General features: G+C 31.4%; 1 protein-coding gene across 7 annotated transcripts in view; it reads right to left on the bottom strand.

Moving 5' to 3' along the window:
• Cda5 (Chitin deacetylase-like 5) overlaps positions 1–18424 on the bottom strand; it is a 256043-nt gene that overhangs the window by 105731 nt on the left and 131888 nt on the right. The window lies entirely within an intron of this gene.

Genomic DNA, 18424 nt, shown 5'->3' with positions numbered 1-18424 from the left:
GCCTTGCACCCTCCTCTATCTGCTAAGTACAGTATGCTGCATTGCCTAGGGATCCCCGCGGAGAGGTTATAGGTAGGATGTGTTGGCAGAGCTGTCATGGATGGTTGACATAATCAGCATTTCAAATGGAAGCACACCTGATCTGGCATCAGACATACCCCACTGAGACGTTTTACGTGGCTGGGACATGTGTTCCAGATGCCGCCAAAGAGCGATCTACGCGCTGCAGATCTGGAATGGCGGGAGGCGCAAGAGTTGGCGATGGATCGAGGGAAGTGGCATGAACTTGTGCTTGCCTTATCCCCTAACGCTGGGTAGTGACAGTGTGTCAGAAGAAGAATACATAATAAGATTAGTCTATTGCATCGGAGTATTCTTCACACCTGGGATTTTTGGTAATAAATTGAAATAGGTACCTACATACTACTCAAATATTTATTTATAATTAAAATAATAATTTTAACATGGAGAATGGGTGCAATATGCTAACAGAAGTATATTTATTATCGGGATAGTAAGTATAATTTTACTACTCACTGAATGCCAATAATTGTTATGGTCAGATCTTTGGTCAGTTGAATTAATATTCTTTATAAGTATTTGTATGGCAACTAAGACAGTTTTTATATATATTTTTTCAACGGATGCAAGAGATATTTGGTCACCGGAAAAGTATGTACCTATACAAATATTCGTTAAATAATACCGGTGATTACCTATATCCCAGGGCTATAAATATGAAATATTTCAATACAGAAATAATATCATACGTTAAATGCATATTTATACAACGGAACAATGTTCATGTTTGTATGCAACATTTTAAATACATATTTCGTAAACAATATTACGTCCATATAATAAAGAGTAATCATAAGGCACTACTAGATCTGATTATCTAGATATGTAGGTACAAAATACAATATATTATTAGTGCTTAATGTATTTTGTATGCACGATCAAAATTATAGTCAGATTTTGACACGGTGTTGCATCAAATTTTGTTTTGTATGAAAATAATCGAAAATCAGTCATGCAAGAGCATGCTAAATTGATTAACATTTCAGATTCTTTTCTCAGAAATTAGTAGAATAAACTTATATTATTTATTAATCAAAATAATATCGATTGCCTACTAAAAATTATTTAGTTTTCTGTCAGTCTCAATAGTTTTATTACTGCTAACTAAATGAGGTCATTTTTTTGTTAGTTGCTGAAAGTGTGTGATTTATTCAGTTTTTTGTGTTTATTTAAATTTACAAAATATATTATTTTTTTACACATAAATCCTCGCCTGTATTTCTACTTATAACGATTGATTAATAAAATAATATGCTTAACAATTAAAGACGCTCATGGACAGTCAGGAACATATATATTAAAAATACAAAAATCTTGTTGGTATCTATTGCGATTTTAATCCACATCTATCAGCACATTGAGAGTGATTTAATAATGCAAGTATTCTTTTACATTATTTAATATAACGATGTATTTATTCAGTTTTATAAGATGAAAATGTTATAAATATCACTTCATGAGTCATGACGTAAAAATGTCTTGACTAAAAAGGCGAAATACGAAATGCTGAAGAGCTGTTTTAAAGAAGTCATATTATAGCAGATTTCTTAAGGGGGGACATGCTCGTCGAAGGTCAAAATTGAGTTTTTATTGTATTTTCAAACCATGATCCTGGACACTCCTTAAACGTTGTAGATAATCTATTTATATAATTTTGAAGCCTTATTATCCTTTATAGTTATTTTAAACATTTGATGACTGCATAAAGTATTTTTGTTACATAAAATAGTATTCTTTCAAACCTCTCGCTTTAATGTTTTAGAATATAGTCATATTTAGGTACATAACTGTGCAGTGGTTTTAAGATTTTTTACGTTTATTAATTTTTAAACGCATTTATGAAACTATAAGTATAATTTATTACGAGATAATTTTTGTAAAATATTCACGATAAAAATTTATATTGATAATCTCTGTGATCCCAAATTTGACAAGAATAAGGCATTTTATTATTCAAAAAATCGGCAAGATTAACACATTTGAAGATGATTCTAAAGATACTTATTATAAGCTATGTCTTTGACCATTCAAGTGTGATAAACATCTTATGAATAATGATTGCTTTATAATAATTATTGACCTAAGAATAAGGTAGTGTTTTTTTGAAATACGCCATTTCTTTTGTCATTCCCTAGTAGTTAAGCTACAACATACGGCCGTAGCCATAAATTGACAAACTATAATTAAAGTAGGGAGTAAAATTATGTTAACGCGCGTGTTTGAACATGTACCTAACCAATTTTTTTTTTATTTTTTTTTAAACGGTACATGTTCAAACACGCGCGTCAATATCATTTTACTCCCTACTTCAATTATAGTTTGTCAATTTATGGCTACGGCCGTATGTTGTAGCTTAACCACTGGGGAATGACAAAAGAAATGGCGTATTTCAAAAAAACACTACCTTATTCTTAGGTCAATAATTATTATAAAGCAATCATTATTCATAAGATGTTTATCACACTTGAATGGTCAAAGACATAGCTTATAATAAATATCTTTAGAATCATCTTCAAACGTGTTAATCTTGCCGATTTTTTGAATAATAAAATGCCTAATTCTTGTCAAATTTGGGATCACAGAGATTATCAATATAATTTTTTATCGTGAATATTTTACAAAAATTATCTCGTAATAAATTATACTAATGGTTTTATAAATGCGTTTAAAAATTAATAAATTTAAAAAATCTTAACACCACTGCACAGTTATGTACCGAAATATGACTATATTCTAAAACATTAGAGCGAGAGGTTTAAAAGAATACTATTTTATGTAACAAAAATACCTTATGCAGTCATCAAATGTTTCAAATAACTATAAAGGATAATAAGGCTTCAAAATTATATAAATAGATTATCTACAACGTTTAAGGAGTGTCCAGGATCATGGTTTGAAAATACAATAAAAACTCAATTTTGACCTTCGACGAGCATGTCCCCCCTTAAAGTGATCCCAAACGTCATGGAGACCAGACAATCACACCTGAACAATTAAATGATACCTAAAATCATTTATCAAGGCATTGCAGTGTGTTTTATTTATTTGTAGTAATAGAGATTTTTATTTCATGCAAATTATAATATTATTCAGACAACATACGCAAATCCCACATTGATTATAATCAAACAGTATTAGGACTTGTTTTGGCTCAAGTTTCACTTTCACCAGGTGGTCAATGCACGGCATAAGCCACGAGTAAAGGACACCTTACCTCCTTGTACGTCTTATTAATTTCACCGTAACACACGTGACCTGTTAACATGCTTGTACGAGCATCGGGTAAGCCTCTTATCTGTTACTTCAGGAGAGACGAGCTTTGAATAACTTAAAAAAATGCATTGGTCACCATGACAATAACAACAGTTTATCGTTAAAGACACCAGAGTTTATGAAGTAAAATCGTTGGTGAGGGCCTAATAACAATGAAAAAGAAAGTAAAACGATATGAAAATAATGCATTTTAAATTATACTTTGGTATTATTTACTGCTTTGATATACTTCGATTACTAAAACAGGCGGCGTCAATGTGATAAATGTCAGTAATAAATATTTGTTTTACAAATTTGCTAAGGATGATTCGGTTAATATTTTGGCTTAAAAATAGAAATTCAGGTAACCAAAAAAACCTTTTTCAAAATGAGTCACCTCCTTAGCAATTATTGAGATCTTAACCTAGATCTGAAACTGTATATACTTCAATGGTATATGGTATATCCTTCCAATCCTTTTCTATGTCATGGAAATATGGACGCTATACCGAGGAATATCACCAGTGGTGAAGCCTTCGAAGTGTGGTTGTATAAACGTATCCTCAAAATTTCTTGGACTGACAGGCTAAAAAAAATTGAAATTCTCAAATGTATGAAATGTATCAAAACCAAAAAACTACAGTACCTCGGGTATATTATAACAGGATAAGGTATAGCATTCTTTAACTAATCTAAGGAAAGATGAATGAAAAATGTAACAATGGAAGATGACGCCTAAGATGGTAAAGAAAAAAATCTTCCTGCTGATGACCAACCTCTGATAAAGGATTGCACAAAAAGAAGGCAGACATATTATAATGATATTATCAGTTATATTTTTTACAATGTTCAACTGATAATGCTATAAGAAATGTAGTTGCCATCAGTTGTGTTGGCGGAAAATTAGTTTTCTTCGATGTACAAACTCTTAAAGTCACTTAATATCCAAGACGTTAGATATAACTGGTTCAGGATGGAATGGATTGGAATGTGGTCGCCAACCTTTATCTGAAGATTGGATCAAGAGTAGATAAAATCATAAATATGATATTATGCCGTAGACGTGAGATTTTTTTTGTTTGCATAAAACACACGGTTTGCAATTATTATAAAATATTAAATTTAAGTTTTCTTATATATTTTATATTAAAATATTGATTATATCATAGATACAGTATATTGATCAATTTGAAACACTCGTATATAAAAATCCTTAATAAGTGTTAATGATTATTAATTTTGGTTTGGCCCCAACAATTCAAGTCTCTGGTGGTCATGGTAAGAATACGAAAACGAAAGGAAACTGTTTGATTCGAAACACCTGCTTTGGATTCGGTGACCACCTGTTGAATTAGTTCCGCATTTTGTTCACAAAATATACTTCTGTTGTACAAAATTATTTTCGGAAAAATCATGGAAGAGTAACGATAATTTCAAACATTTACCGAAATATCCGATAGCTAACTGTTTACGTAGGTACCCAGATTTAGATATAGTGAACATTAATATATTTTCTTCAATAAACAATAATCTAACGATCACATTGAATACAGCTACATATTATAGATTACTAGCTGACCCGGCAAACGTTGTTCTGCCATATAAATTATTTCTAGCGAATATTTTGGTTGTTAAATAAAAAATAACGAGTGTATCGTAAGTGTGTGGGGATGGGATCTATGAAAGAAAGAGGAATAGAGCGCTGTAGACGATGACCGCCGATAAAAACAAAAAAAACACCAACCATTCATTTTCTCAATTCAAAATGAGTAATGATGTTCATAATGAATGAATAACCTGTGACAGGATCTCGTTGTTTAATGTTTATGCAATATCCGTCTTGTCTCTTCCAGAAAATTAGCGGATATTGGAGAGCGTCGTATGAACGTTGTGTGTCAGTGATGAACTCCAGATTATTGTTTCTTCTTCGAATCACGATTTCTCGCGTCGATGTGCGGTCGCCAACCATGATTCCAGCAATGTCGTCAACAACAGGCGCATTGAATCGACGCACATGCTCTCCAGCTGGTGTTTTATCAGGAAAGATTACAATAACGTGATTGTCACTTTGGAATTTGTGCATGTGTGCTTTGAAGAATTTCAATAATTCATTGTGCTCATTCAATAGGGCGTCCAGTTCGCCGATGATGCGCCTGGCATTAGGCTAATTGAGGTTATTGTAGCCGCAATGTGCATCCACACGATTGATGTCCTCGCCGCCCATGAAGTAGATTTGTAAAAATTTATGTGGTTCGTTTGGCATTGGCAGCAATGAGCCTACTTTGTGGTATACTTGGCCTTGAACGTAGAATGGAATTGTTGACCATTTGCCGCAGTATTGTGAACTATTTCTGTTGCTCCGAAGTCATTTGGAAGCATGAATTGAATGTGCGAATGGACTTCAGGAACAGGTTTGAATCTGGAACCGTGCCGATGAGCAAGCCGTTCAATGGTTCTGGTGATATCTCAATTTCTGGTAGTTGCACTTTTCCCGATGAGCAACACATCCCGGCTGATTCATGTTTGAATTTGAGCGCATAAAAATGGGGCATTCTTTGTCCATAGCACTAATGAGCACTTTCGGATGAGCGGAATATTTTATATCTGGATCGTACTCGAATGCGAGACGAAGGAACGAAGCGGATGTAAATGCTCGATGTACTTGTTGGCGTTGTCAGTCATTTGCTCTGCGTGTGTTAACTACGAACCGGCGCGCTTGGCTCCGTTCCAATTGTCGTTGTTGATTTCGTTCAGCTCGTGCTTCTTGTGATTGAGATGCACGCAATTGCAACATGCTCACACGCACGTTTTTTTTATCTTGTTGGATTTGTTCGTCTGTTCTTTTTGCTCTACTATTTTGCATGTTTGTTGCTTTATTCGTTCGATAGCCCAAATGGCCCCCCTTGCGTCTTGCTGGCATTGTGCACTGTAATACACGCACATAAAAATAGATAAATTAAAATAAATCGTACAAAATTTTGCACGCACTGCGTTGTGATATGCCGAATGAAATGTCAAAATGACGCGACGCTTCTCTTGAATTCTTCTTGGACGTAGCGCCATCTGTCATTCAAAACAACATAAATAATTTCGTTCTGTTTGACATACGAACGACGGTTAAATTTTTTCATACAAAAATAATAAAATCGCGATTAAAAAATGGGAGGGTGGGGGTAGGAGAGTGAAAATTTGGGGTCATAAGTATTTTTATATGCCAAATAATAAAAAAAATACAAAAAAATAATTGTCAAAAAAATAAAAGAATTTTTTTCTGGATAGAGATACCCTAATCATTTAGCGGTATGAAATATACTTGTTGACCTATTCTCATACCTAACAAATATACATTAAAAAATTCATAAAAATCGGTTGAGCCATTTGGGAGGAGTTCGACCACAAACATCGTGACACGAGATTTTTATATATATAGAGATTGTCATAAATATATCCAATGACCAATACAAAACATGAATAACTTAATTTTAATTATGTAGGTTATTGTTCTTAATTTTATTCTAAACTAGTCGTATGCACTATATCAATCTTAGCAACAGTGACATTTTTATGAATGTTATTTTTATATTTCAATTCATTTGATTATCTTTTGAAGTCAGTTTCTAATTATATTATTTATATGTTTAGTATGTTTTATACAATTTCGTAGAATGTAGATACTTTGGTCAATTACCTACTAGAATAGCAATACCTAACTATGTCAAGCATATAATTATTTAAAAAAGATCTTTTCATTACTATATTATGATTGTGCTAAAACTACAAATTATTATTTACTGTCACAATATTGGTGTAAAAAATCATCATAATAATACGAATTTCCGTTTCCGATAAATTAAAAAGCATCCTACACTTAAGTAGCTACTCAAGAATCTCTTTTAAGTAATGATTTATTAAGTACTCACTCAAATAAATCAATCATCCATGTCATATTAAGTAAAAACAAATAATGTTAAGAGTAATAATTACTCTCATATAATTCATACTATCTATCTTACATACAATGATAATCTGCATAATCTATTTAAGGAATAGCTACTTCATTTATTTCCGGTCTGTTGTTATTACAAGTATGTAAGTGCTTTAATCTGGTTATCGCTTGTTAAGTGTTGCATAAGTTCCACAACTGGAAACCAGTGACGATCAAACTTGATGATAGGTGTGTGATTCAATTTGATGGCCCAGATTGAAGAGAATTCGCGAGGGAATCACTTTCTCCCGGCGCGGACTGAGCGAGAATATTAATGTGGTGACCACTTTCCTTCCGAAAATAAATTGGCATTGGAATATTGTGATGAAACAGTTCGCAACGTGCTCGACTACCTCCATTTTGGTTACGAACGCTCCAAATTTTTAAATTATCGTGTTTTTTATTAATATGGAAAAATTAAGTCGGATTTAAAGTTAAACACGCAAACGGTTATGTTAAAGCTATATTGTCATGTTACTCACTACTGATGCGGATTACAACTTTTTTTAAATAACCTAGATATTATTATATCTCTCGACGATCCTTATACTCCTCTCTTTGACTGAAAGTATTGAAAGGCTTATAGCTCCATCTTCCGTATTGATCCTCATCATATGCCATATGATTAAAAATCGCTGAGCTTTTTGAAGACATATTTTATAAAGGGAGTCTTTTGCTTGTATAACAGAAACATTCTTCCTTTCACCATCTACGGAATCATTAGAATGCATCTGAAAAGCATGAATGTTACGTCGATCGTTATAATATTTAAAAAAAACTATACTAAATGAATCACACCCTCGCAACTAAACTGCCGCAATCAAAAAATCGCATTTTTGTACTGTTTTTTGAAATATGTTTAGATATTGAAGTTTTGACTTGAATTTGATGACTTAGAGATATGAAATTTTCGGTACATATACGATAGACAATGACACGTAGTAATTAACTCAAAACACGTAAATTTGGACTTGTGGCGGTTTAGTTGCGAGGGTGCGAAATATATTATACTATTGTCCATGAAGAAAAGCTCAGAAAACAGAGTCAATGAAAAATAAATTTTAATCGTTGTACATAAGGTAGTCCATTTTGAACATAGGTACTTCATTAGTCCATACAACTATTTTAAAGCAATATCATGTAAATAGAGCGTTAGCATAGAAATTAGGCGTTGGACTATCACGCCGTGGGTCCCAGGTTCGAATCCTGGGTCCGGCAAGTACACATATTGTTTTTCAATTTGTGTGCGAGTCAGCGTATATAGGTTGAGCAAGTGGCTGACATCCATTTCTCGTAAAAAAAACTAAAATCTGTTAATACAAACCTCTGTGGAGGCCCATATGATCCTATTAGGATCGGACATGGTCGAGAAAAAAAACGGCATATTATAATGGAGCAATTTTAATTTATTTTAAATGAATAGGTATATATTATTTTTTTATGCCGAATTGAAGATTTAATTTCAATAATAAAATTGCTGTAAGTATGTCACCGAATAGAGTCGTATTTTAAAATAATATAGAAAACACCAAAAAGAGAAGAACCGATAATCAAAAGTAGACCAAACAACCAAAAAAGTTTGTTTGAGTAGGTAGTAGATTTCATAGAAAATAGATTTCGCTGCATTGTATTACTATTTTATTGCAACAAAAAATATTTTATGCAGCGACGTGTCAAGTTATTTACAACTTCATAAATTTGCAAAACTGATTTGTCTTCCAATTATTATTATCTTGGTATCTCAATCAAATATGGTTTTACGTTGTTATAAAGTATTCCTATCGATCGTACAAAATGATCATTATAGAGATATAGATAAAAATGGTGATAAAAAAATCGGAGCGTGTACTTATGTACGCGCGAAGTTATACTTATTTGGCGTAACAAAAGAAAAACAAAACTTGTGATAACGTAGTCTCATAGTTTAGAGTAGCGATTACCAAACTGTGAGGCGCACCTCCCTTGGGAAGCTTCCATACTACTGTGAAGTGTGCCAGCAGAACTATCTCGTGCAAAAGTCATTCAAAGGTGTTTGAACTTAAAGAAGAGATTACAGTTTTTCTTGATGAAGATCACAATGAATAAGAAATTTTTTTTTAGAAAAATCACTTTATTATTAAATTTGCCTAAGTATTTGGTAATTTTATTATTTATTTAGAAAAGTTAGTGCTTTGAATAAATCAATGAAGGGGTCGCAAATGCATTCACTGATTCAAAAAGACAAAGTGAAAGCATTCATAAAAAAATCGGTGTGTGTACTTTTGTACGCACGTTAGAAGTTATACTTCTTTGGCGTAACAAAACAAAAACAAAACTTGTGATAACCTAGATACTTCGACTAGCTCTTAATTATCTCTTTAAATTTCACACTCGAGAAAAAGGGCCACTTATTGGAGCGACGTTGGTTTATTTCTATAAACTTATGAACATATTACTAAATTATATAATTCTTTCTCGTTGGTTATATTTTTAAAGTAATAACTGTCACTCTGGCGTTTAATCGTTTATTTACGTAAAGAATTGCAAATGGCCGATAATAATAAATTCGTTGCCTAGGCAACAGAACAATTTTACTATCAAACTTGCGTTTGTATACAGCTAACTTCATACGGTCGCACACTTTCGTAACGGTGTGCGCGCGCAGCTTCAATTTCACTCCCTCCAAACGCCCCAAAAGAACTATAACTTCAAAAATGTTGTAAGGTTTTGCTTATTTATACAATACTGACTCGACATACAAAAAAAACGAGAAAGAACTTGTCAATAAAAAAAACTAGAATGTAACAATCAGAAAATATAAAGTACAACATTTGTACCAATACTGTTATGATTTCGTCTTATTTAACTAAAAATCGTTTTATTACATAATGCTACTTATACGAATCAGCTAAAGTGTTAAATGATTTAAGAGTAAGTAATTTTCAGCTTCTCGTTAAATATTATCATGTCATATTGACAAATTCGTTAAACATCCGTAATGCCATGCTAATTGTTCGCATATGTATGTTGAATTAAAAATACCTACCTGCTTGCACAGTAATTGAACAAAATAAATGAGGAAAACCACCATATGTTTACAATTAAATGGAAGTAAGTAATTACATAATGAGTAATCATTCAGTATACAGTCGATAACCGACCTTGGACTTTCAAATTAATCGAAAACTACTGAATTTATATCGATTAACATTGTATAGTATGACATACTGGTTTTATACAAGTAGGTAGGTTAGAAAATATGTAATATATAAATTGTATTATATACATATTATTACATATTACTCTTTCCGTTAAAAGAATCTATTTTATCTTTATTTTTGTTTTCATTAGTATGATTCAATTATAAGTAAAATTACTTAGGATATTATCTGTTTCTAATATGTTTTCATTCCTCCTTTTTTCCAAATTGACTTAATATTTAAAAACCAATACTTTAAGTTTAAAACAAAGTCTCTATATATATTTATGTATTATCAATTGAGTGTATTATTAATAAAAAAAAATTAAAAAGTTATGCACAATATTATATGATATTAAATTATTAAAACAACTGCGTCAAAATTTAAAAATAAAAAGTATATTCTTTAATAGCGTATTTTTGTGAAATTACAATATTTACTAATAGAAGTACATAATTTATAGTCAACCATGTAACTTTACATTCTAAAGAATGTTGAATAAATTGAATAAAGAAATTTTCGAGACTCATTTCGCAAAACAAACCGAAAATTGGGGCCATCTTTTATGCTGTCATTATTATTTGAAAAATTTGCATTGGTATTGAATACCTGCTATTTGGCACAGTTTTTCAGTAAATCATTATTGACCTGCGATAATCAATACGATTTTCTTTAGTGTAAATATAATAATTGGTATCTATCAAAGATGTAGAAGGAAACCTTCTTCCTTATGTCAGTTATATATGAAAATGATGTTAAATATAGACACATTGAACGATTAATTTTAATACGAAACCTCATAAGATATTTAGTTACTAACACATATTTGTATACAACAATGGCATTTATATGTCAAATTGAAACTTTTTTTAGCGATTTTTATTAAAACACAAGAGAGGGATCTATTTAAATGAAGATTCTACATCATTGGTAGGAATCCACACGTCTTATTTATTTTATTACTTTATCCAAAAATTACACGTTTACTTGATAAAATTAGTAATTGTTATTCTGAAGTAATTAAGGCATTTTTTAATATGCTAGTTTGTGCATTTTATGTACGATAGTTATCAGTTACTTACAGTTGTCAGTCAGTAACGTATCACAGAGACAAAAAAAATCCAAGAAACTTTGAAAAATACCGTTTTGTGTTGTGTGAATATGCAGTCAAAAAAGGTTTGGGATTAGTTGCCACGTGGAAATACTACGCAAAAACTATTTATTCTATATTTAGTTAAAGAGTTATGAATGATCTTATATTTGTCGTATGTCAAATCGATTTGTAATTTAATATGTAATCGAATAATATTATGAACTGTGCCTATTTATGTTAGTATGTAGACAGGGGAATAGCATGAAGTAAATGGGAAAAAATCGGAGGCGGCAGCAAGCTATTTCTTATGCATAATAATTGCTATTATCTTATATCCTTCTATCTCTTATTAAGCCACGCAATATTTGAAAAAAAACATTATGCATTTTCAATTGGTCAAAGTAGTTTTCATAAACGCACCCATGGTGGCCTACTAGGTAGAGCACCCATATCTTAAGCCGTGAGTCACCGGTTTAATTCAGCGATTGAGCAAAATACATTTAACCAAATATGAAACGACCCGTAGATTTACTCTTTTGGACGTTTTCTGGTTCTTAGTTCTGGATGACTATAGTCCAGTGATTAACCTTTCTTTGAGTTATATGTCTTGTCCATTTCCAAATTAAGATTTTTTTAAATATTATGTTATTACCTATCCACTGAATATTATATTCTGAAAACTGAAATCCGAGCTACTGGAAGGCCAACAAATAAATCGACTTAGTACAGGATGTAACAAAAAATGTCGGGTAGAGTATTAAGACTTTGGGCATCAAACGATAGGGAGACCGACTTTGGACAAACTTGGATATAAGCAGACGGCGAAGAAGGTCAACAACTACAATAGGTTGTGACGTCAGGAAGAATACTAAATAATATATTCATAATGGTTTATTTTGGAGGATTTTGAGTAAGCAACACAATATTTTTGCAATGGTTTTGATAGTCGGCAAAAGCAGTATTTTTAGACATTTACTGAATGAAATAATTCTAACGTGAGTCAATGAAAAGAAAGTAAAATATATAATAAATTCATAAGCATATCGTGGAACTGTATTGTAGTGTAAAATTAAAATACTATATAAAAAGTCTTTCAAAATACCTGTCGGCGCTGCGTTCAATTAGTTTATGCAAATTGAGAGATGACATATGACTAATATCACAACACTTCATATAATTTGCAAAGAAGCAACAACACACTGTGTTGCGACATTACTAACAATTCGTATTTTAATCAGCAAAATGCTTCATTCAGTTTCTTAAGTGACACAATATGTCAAAATCTTTTTCATAAAAACGATGAAATTTCGCAGAATATTTAGTTCAAAAATGTTAACAATTTATCATAATATAATATTAATAATATATTGCTATAATAATATCACGTCAACATGTGAGCTAACACACTTTTCTATTTAAAAGAGTAGCATAAATTTCAAATATATCAAAGCTTCCACAAAAACCACAATCTGAAAATTGTTTTGCAACAACGGTTGTTATTTTAAAATAAGTTATTTTGTTTTTGAAACATAAATTCAACCCGTCATACAAATTGATGGTATCAAAATATAGTAATAAATTAAGATGTCATGATACTAGCCAGAGTCAAATGGTATAGGTAAGAGTTTTGTGAAAGTAAAACGTTATAATTTTTATGCAATGTTTTTCATAGTTATTTATTGAATTGTTTTGAAGAATAGACAAAATAATGCTGGAGTTATTCAAATGTCTTAACATCTCACTGATTGTAGAATCCACTGTGGACTTTGGTTGTCTTCAGATGAGATTTTTTATAATATATATTTTATAATTATATCTTAAATCACGCCTCTATACAATAAATTCTATAAGCATAATAATATAATATATTATTTTTTAGCACTACAGCAGGAATGTACGAGTATAATGTACTCGTATGTTCGAGTAAAGGCGCCATTATACGCTGTCGCTGTAACTACATAGTAATCACCATGTAGATGGCGTTTTTACTTTCAAACAAAACATTGTGGACATAACAAATCTAAATTCAAGACGTGCACAACATGAGATTTAGATTATAACAAATATTACCCGCACACGAGAGAAGAAGAGAATATATAAAATAATAATAATAAAAAATAAAATAAAAACATAGGTACTTAATACTTTGGACGCTGAAGACGCACCCGGCGCGTAATGGCCAGGCAGCTGATCGATGTAATTAACGTGCATTTTAAAGGTGGTAAATAAAAAATCATTATCTAGTCAGCAGCGAATGACAATTTTAATTTTTACAAATTTAATTTCTATTTTATACAGAAAAATAAAAATTTGAAAACAAAAAAACATACAATTTTATACAAAAAAATAAAATTCCGAATACAAAATACATAGCAAGTCACCGAAGATGTCTACGTCTTTGGGGAGCGCATTGACTAGTGTTGCAACACTCGCTAATGGTGCCTGACAGGCTTGGTACGAGGAAACGGTTCCGATCCAGAATAAATCATGGCTGCGACCACGTATTGACTGCAGACGAGATTATGATCTAACGGAACAGGTGTTATTCATTCTTATTTAGAAGATATATTTTGAGTCAATACAGAATGTTGTTTTGTGTATTTTGGTGATTAATTCCATCGTTTCATTATACACTCTACGAACTACTCAACTATGGGTCTCAATAATACAAAATAATACTTGAACAATTGTGTACAATAATTGATATATGATAAGACTAGATATTTTTATTAACAATTTTCATCTAAGCGGATATTACAATTCTATCGATATTTGTTATGATATTGACTTAAATTTTTAAATGGCGAGGACAAATTGCGTATGAATATGTTCCAAGTGAATGAAGGTTAGCTTTGAAATTATATAGAAGAATTCAAGTGTTTTCGAAAATAAACAAATACACGGGTCATTCAAAATAAAATATGATTATGGTATAATATGTAGCGGATTATTTCAAAATGGACGTGGTAAAGGTTATGTTAATATCTTCATACTTCATTAATCAATTTGGTCAAATCAACCTTTACAAATTATACCTACATAAAACACCTTCATTTATTTTCTAGGTGCCCTTTGAAATTTGCATATTTTTACGTTTTCGACATAATAATACACAGTAAAGTATGTTGGCATAAAGCATGATGATAGATAACTAATAGTCCATAAAAGGGGGTTTCCCAGCGGAGTACATGCTTACTAGTGCTCAAGTATACATGTGAAAGATGGACTATGTGTGAGAAAATATATTTAAAAAAATACTAGTAGTGCATCGTGTCATAGAAAGATGAATGTTTGGCATAACGCAAAAAGAACATAAAAGAAATCACCATCTATAATGGTAAGGATGTAATAGAGGTCATCAAGCAGATGAAATGGCAACGGGATGGACAAATGCCGTCATACATAATTACCGAAAGGGCGTCCTAAAATCCATTGGATGGACGTATTTAAGTTCGGTGGATGTACGTGGAAACGAAGAACTATGGAGCGATGAGAGTGAAAGGACCTAGAAGATGCCTTCATCCAGCAGTAGATTGACCCCAAGTGATGATGATGATTTGCATGGATATTGTATATAGTATTTTTATATATGTACTGTCGCGTAGTTGGTGGGGTGTCAAAATACATGTGATTTTTAATATATGTTCGAGTTAGACCAACGACTTAGGAGTTAAATGAATAGCTAACAACCATTATTCGCAAAAATATGGTAATATAACGTCCATTCTGTATAGACCCGTTTTCTCCACATGGAAATTGAATTACAATATGAATTTAACACAGTAAGTAGTGAGATAATTAAAGAAACATCCAAGCTTTGTGAAAATCATATAAATGTATTGTGATCTCACGGGAAATGAAATCGGGAGCTCCTGGATGAGAAGCCGGTGTATTAATCCCTGGAATATGAGAGCCGCTGAAACACATGTCTAGGCTATTAATGGATGGCGGGTGTTATAATATTACATCTGTACTCACTGGTATATCGATAGAGTAGAAACCGGGACGATAAAACAACAGACCATTAGAAGGTTTAAAACTTTTGAGATGTGAATGTATTGGCGTACGATGTAAAATTCCTAGGCTGATTACATTACCAATAAAACGAGTCGATACGACAAGATAGCATATGACTTCATAATATTGTGTTGTATAGTTTGGCGATATTTTCCGAAATACAAAGTAAGGTTTACTCTAAGCCATAATGCAAGAAAAAAGAGGCGAAGCAGCAGGAGATTTCATTGGCTACGTAGCTTCTGTCAGTGGTTTAATTTCCAAGGCGTTGGTGACATGATTTGGTGGCATATGATAGAAAGATGAACTGCATTTTGGTCGCCAACCTTCGATGAAAGACGACATCGAAAGAAGTAAATACGTTATAATTCAGTTTACGCAAGATAATTAGCATTTTTCTGTTGAAATTAAATTAGACTATTGATTTATTGATTAATTGGATTAGTAAGGTTTACAAATCATTCGTAACATTCAATACAATGATTTTGACAGAAATAATTAAATTTTCCGCAGGCATTATTGGTATGACCCTATCCTAATGATGGTAATCGTGTTTTCGCAAATTAGTTAGCTGCTTACTTACAGGTGATTATGTGATAGAAAATTTTAACACACAATTTGACTAAATAATATTGAATGAGTACATTAAAACGTCATTAATAAAGTGCATATTAAACCACTTAGTGTGAAATTGAATGTCAAATCATAAAAACGTAGAGAGGCTAAGTGTGATGCGCGACGTGATTGGTGATGTGAGGTGATTACATTTCCCCTAATGAATTCTGCATCAATCATTCGGTCGCAATTCACGAGTTCCGTCACAAATGTAATTATTATTTCACTGAGCAAATGGAAAGTTTTACGTATACTATGTTCGTACTTACAAACAAACTATTTAAAATTAGACACTCATTATTTATTATAACACAAAAACCTCTGGCTTACAGTTGTCATACTAAATCGACCATGTACTTGAAATATCTCGTATATGTAATTACTTATGATAAAAATATATTTAATTCTTCTTTTACATGGATCAACATCGCTTTGAGTTTAAATTTTTAATATAGAATGGTATTTTTCCTATTTAGTGATTTTAAATTACTAGAACATAACCGATTCTATTGACAATATTCTGTTTCTTGTATATTATAATAATATGCAACTCGATATTTTACTATTTCAATATAAATACACACTCAGTTTTAACTGATCAGTTGTATCATGATTAACATCATCCATGATTCTGTGTTTTTTACAATTAACACAAATTAACAATTAATAAAATTAAAGTAATCAGTTATATAAGCAAAATTAGATTTTTTATTTTATAATTTAAATAATGCAATTAAAATGGTGAGCTGAATGGTAATTTAAAAATGATCCATTTCAACAGGACATTGGCTATGGCTATTATTGAAAAAAAAATCTGAAATAAATATTTTATTTTAATTACTTAATACAATCCATTTTTTTTTTATCAATAATTGACAATAAACACCGTTGAAGTTAGTAATTACTGTAACAAGTACCAATGGTAAGCGTACTGCTGTCAGTTAAGTTAACTAAGAGATTCCTTCAGCAAAATATTGAAAGGCATAAAAAAACCTAATCTTCTAAGATATCTGATTATTAATAGTGTACTCTAACACCACTGTAAATACGTGTTTAATAATTTAACTTTATTTAGATTATAACTTCCATCGTTTTACAAAATAACTATTCACTCTAATTATATAAAATTTATTAAAGTTTCCATACGTAATATTTTAAATACTTTAATGATCTTTGTGTCTGTTTTCAAAGAAGAATTATTTTAAAGTTACGAGGTATTGCTAGGCGAATGGAAAACATTTTTACCTTTTATGAAGTCGTCATTTTTTATTCATTCACGCCGATTGATTAATGATTCTCATTGTTTTGCATCTTTAGTAATGAAGTCATTAGAAGTGCCTCAAGTCAGTAGTTATATAATGATAATGAGCATGACGTTTTTGTGCGAACAGGTCTTTTAGCATTTTACATACATTTATCATTATAGCATATTATATTATGTACTTTTCGGTAACTTAGAAAACGTTGCTGAATGTATGTATACGGTAAGTATATTTTAAGTGGGTATTAAAACCACAAAACTTTCAAATGTAATATATATCCACATTATTGGAATTATTAGGTACTTACTCAAAAAACCCAAAATACATTGTATTTATTATTGCACATCATGATAATTCATGTATCGTTCAATAATAATTGTTTACATACTCAAATGCAACTATGAAAATACCAGGGAACGCAGAAATAATGGGAACTGAAATACCTAACGGGTAAGGATAAGCAGGCAATCGGTCCCGAGTAAGGAAGAATACGGGATAAATTTAAACAATTGTCAAGAATACGTCATACGTCGAATAATGACAACTGCTCTCGGTTTATGTATTGACGCTAATTTAATAATGGTGTATTACACAGTCACACTATTGCACGTCTATAATGCGTGGTTCATTTTCGTAGGACACTCACACATTCAAAATCCTGCGTCAAAATTTACTGTATTGGTATATACTATAGCCTAACCGGAATTTTATTTATTATCTATTCTGTGGAAAATACTAATAGGTAGTTAGTAAATTACAATTTTAGATCCTAAGTGAGGCGTATAAGCCTCTACAGAGTGGAGGTGGTATTAACATTTTTTTATGAGGAATTAATGTGAGCCATTTTTTCAACTCATTGAGTCTTTTCACTGGACCAATTACACATTAAAAAACTACATACTAATATTTTCAGAATATTATCATCCGTCTATGAAACTCATTA

Source organism: Rhyacophila brunnea, unplaced genomic scaffold (genome assembly GCF_057557595.1).
Source record: "Rhyacophila brunnea isolate RB1 unplaced genomic scaffold, BYU_Rbru_1.0 scaffold_2, whole genome shotgun sequence".
In the NCBI taxonomy this organism is placed as follows: Eukaryota; Metazoa; Arthropoda; class Insecta; order Trichoptera; family Rhyacophilidae; genus Rhyacophila; species Rhyacophila brunnea.
Note: the sequence above shows the minus strand (reverse complement) of the source record. Positions and strands in the feature narration are given on the sequence as shown.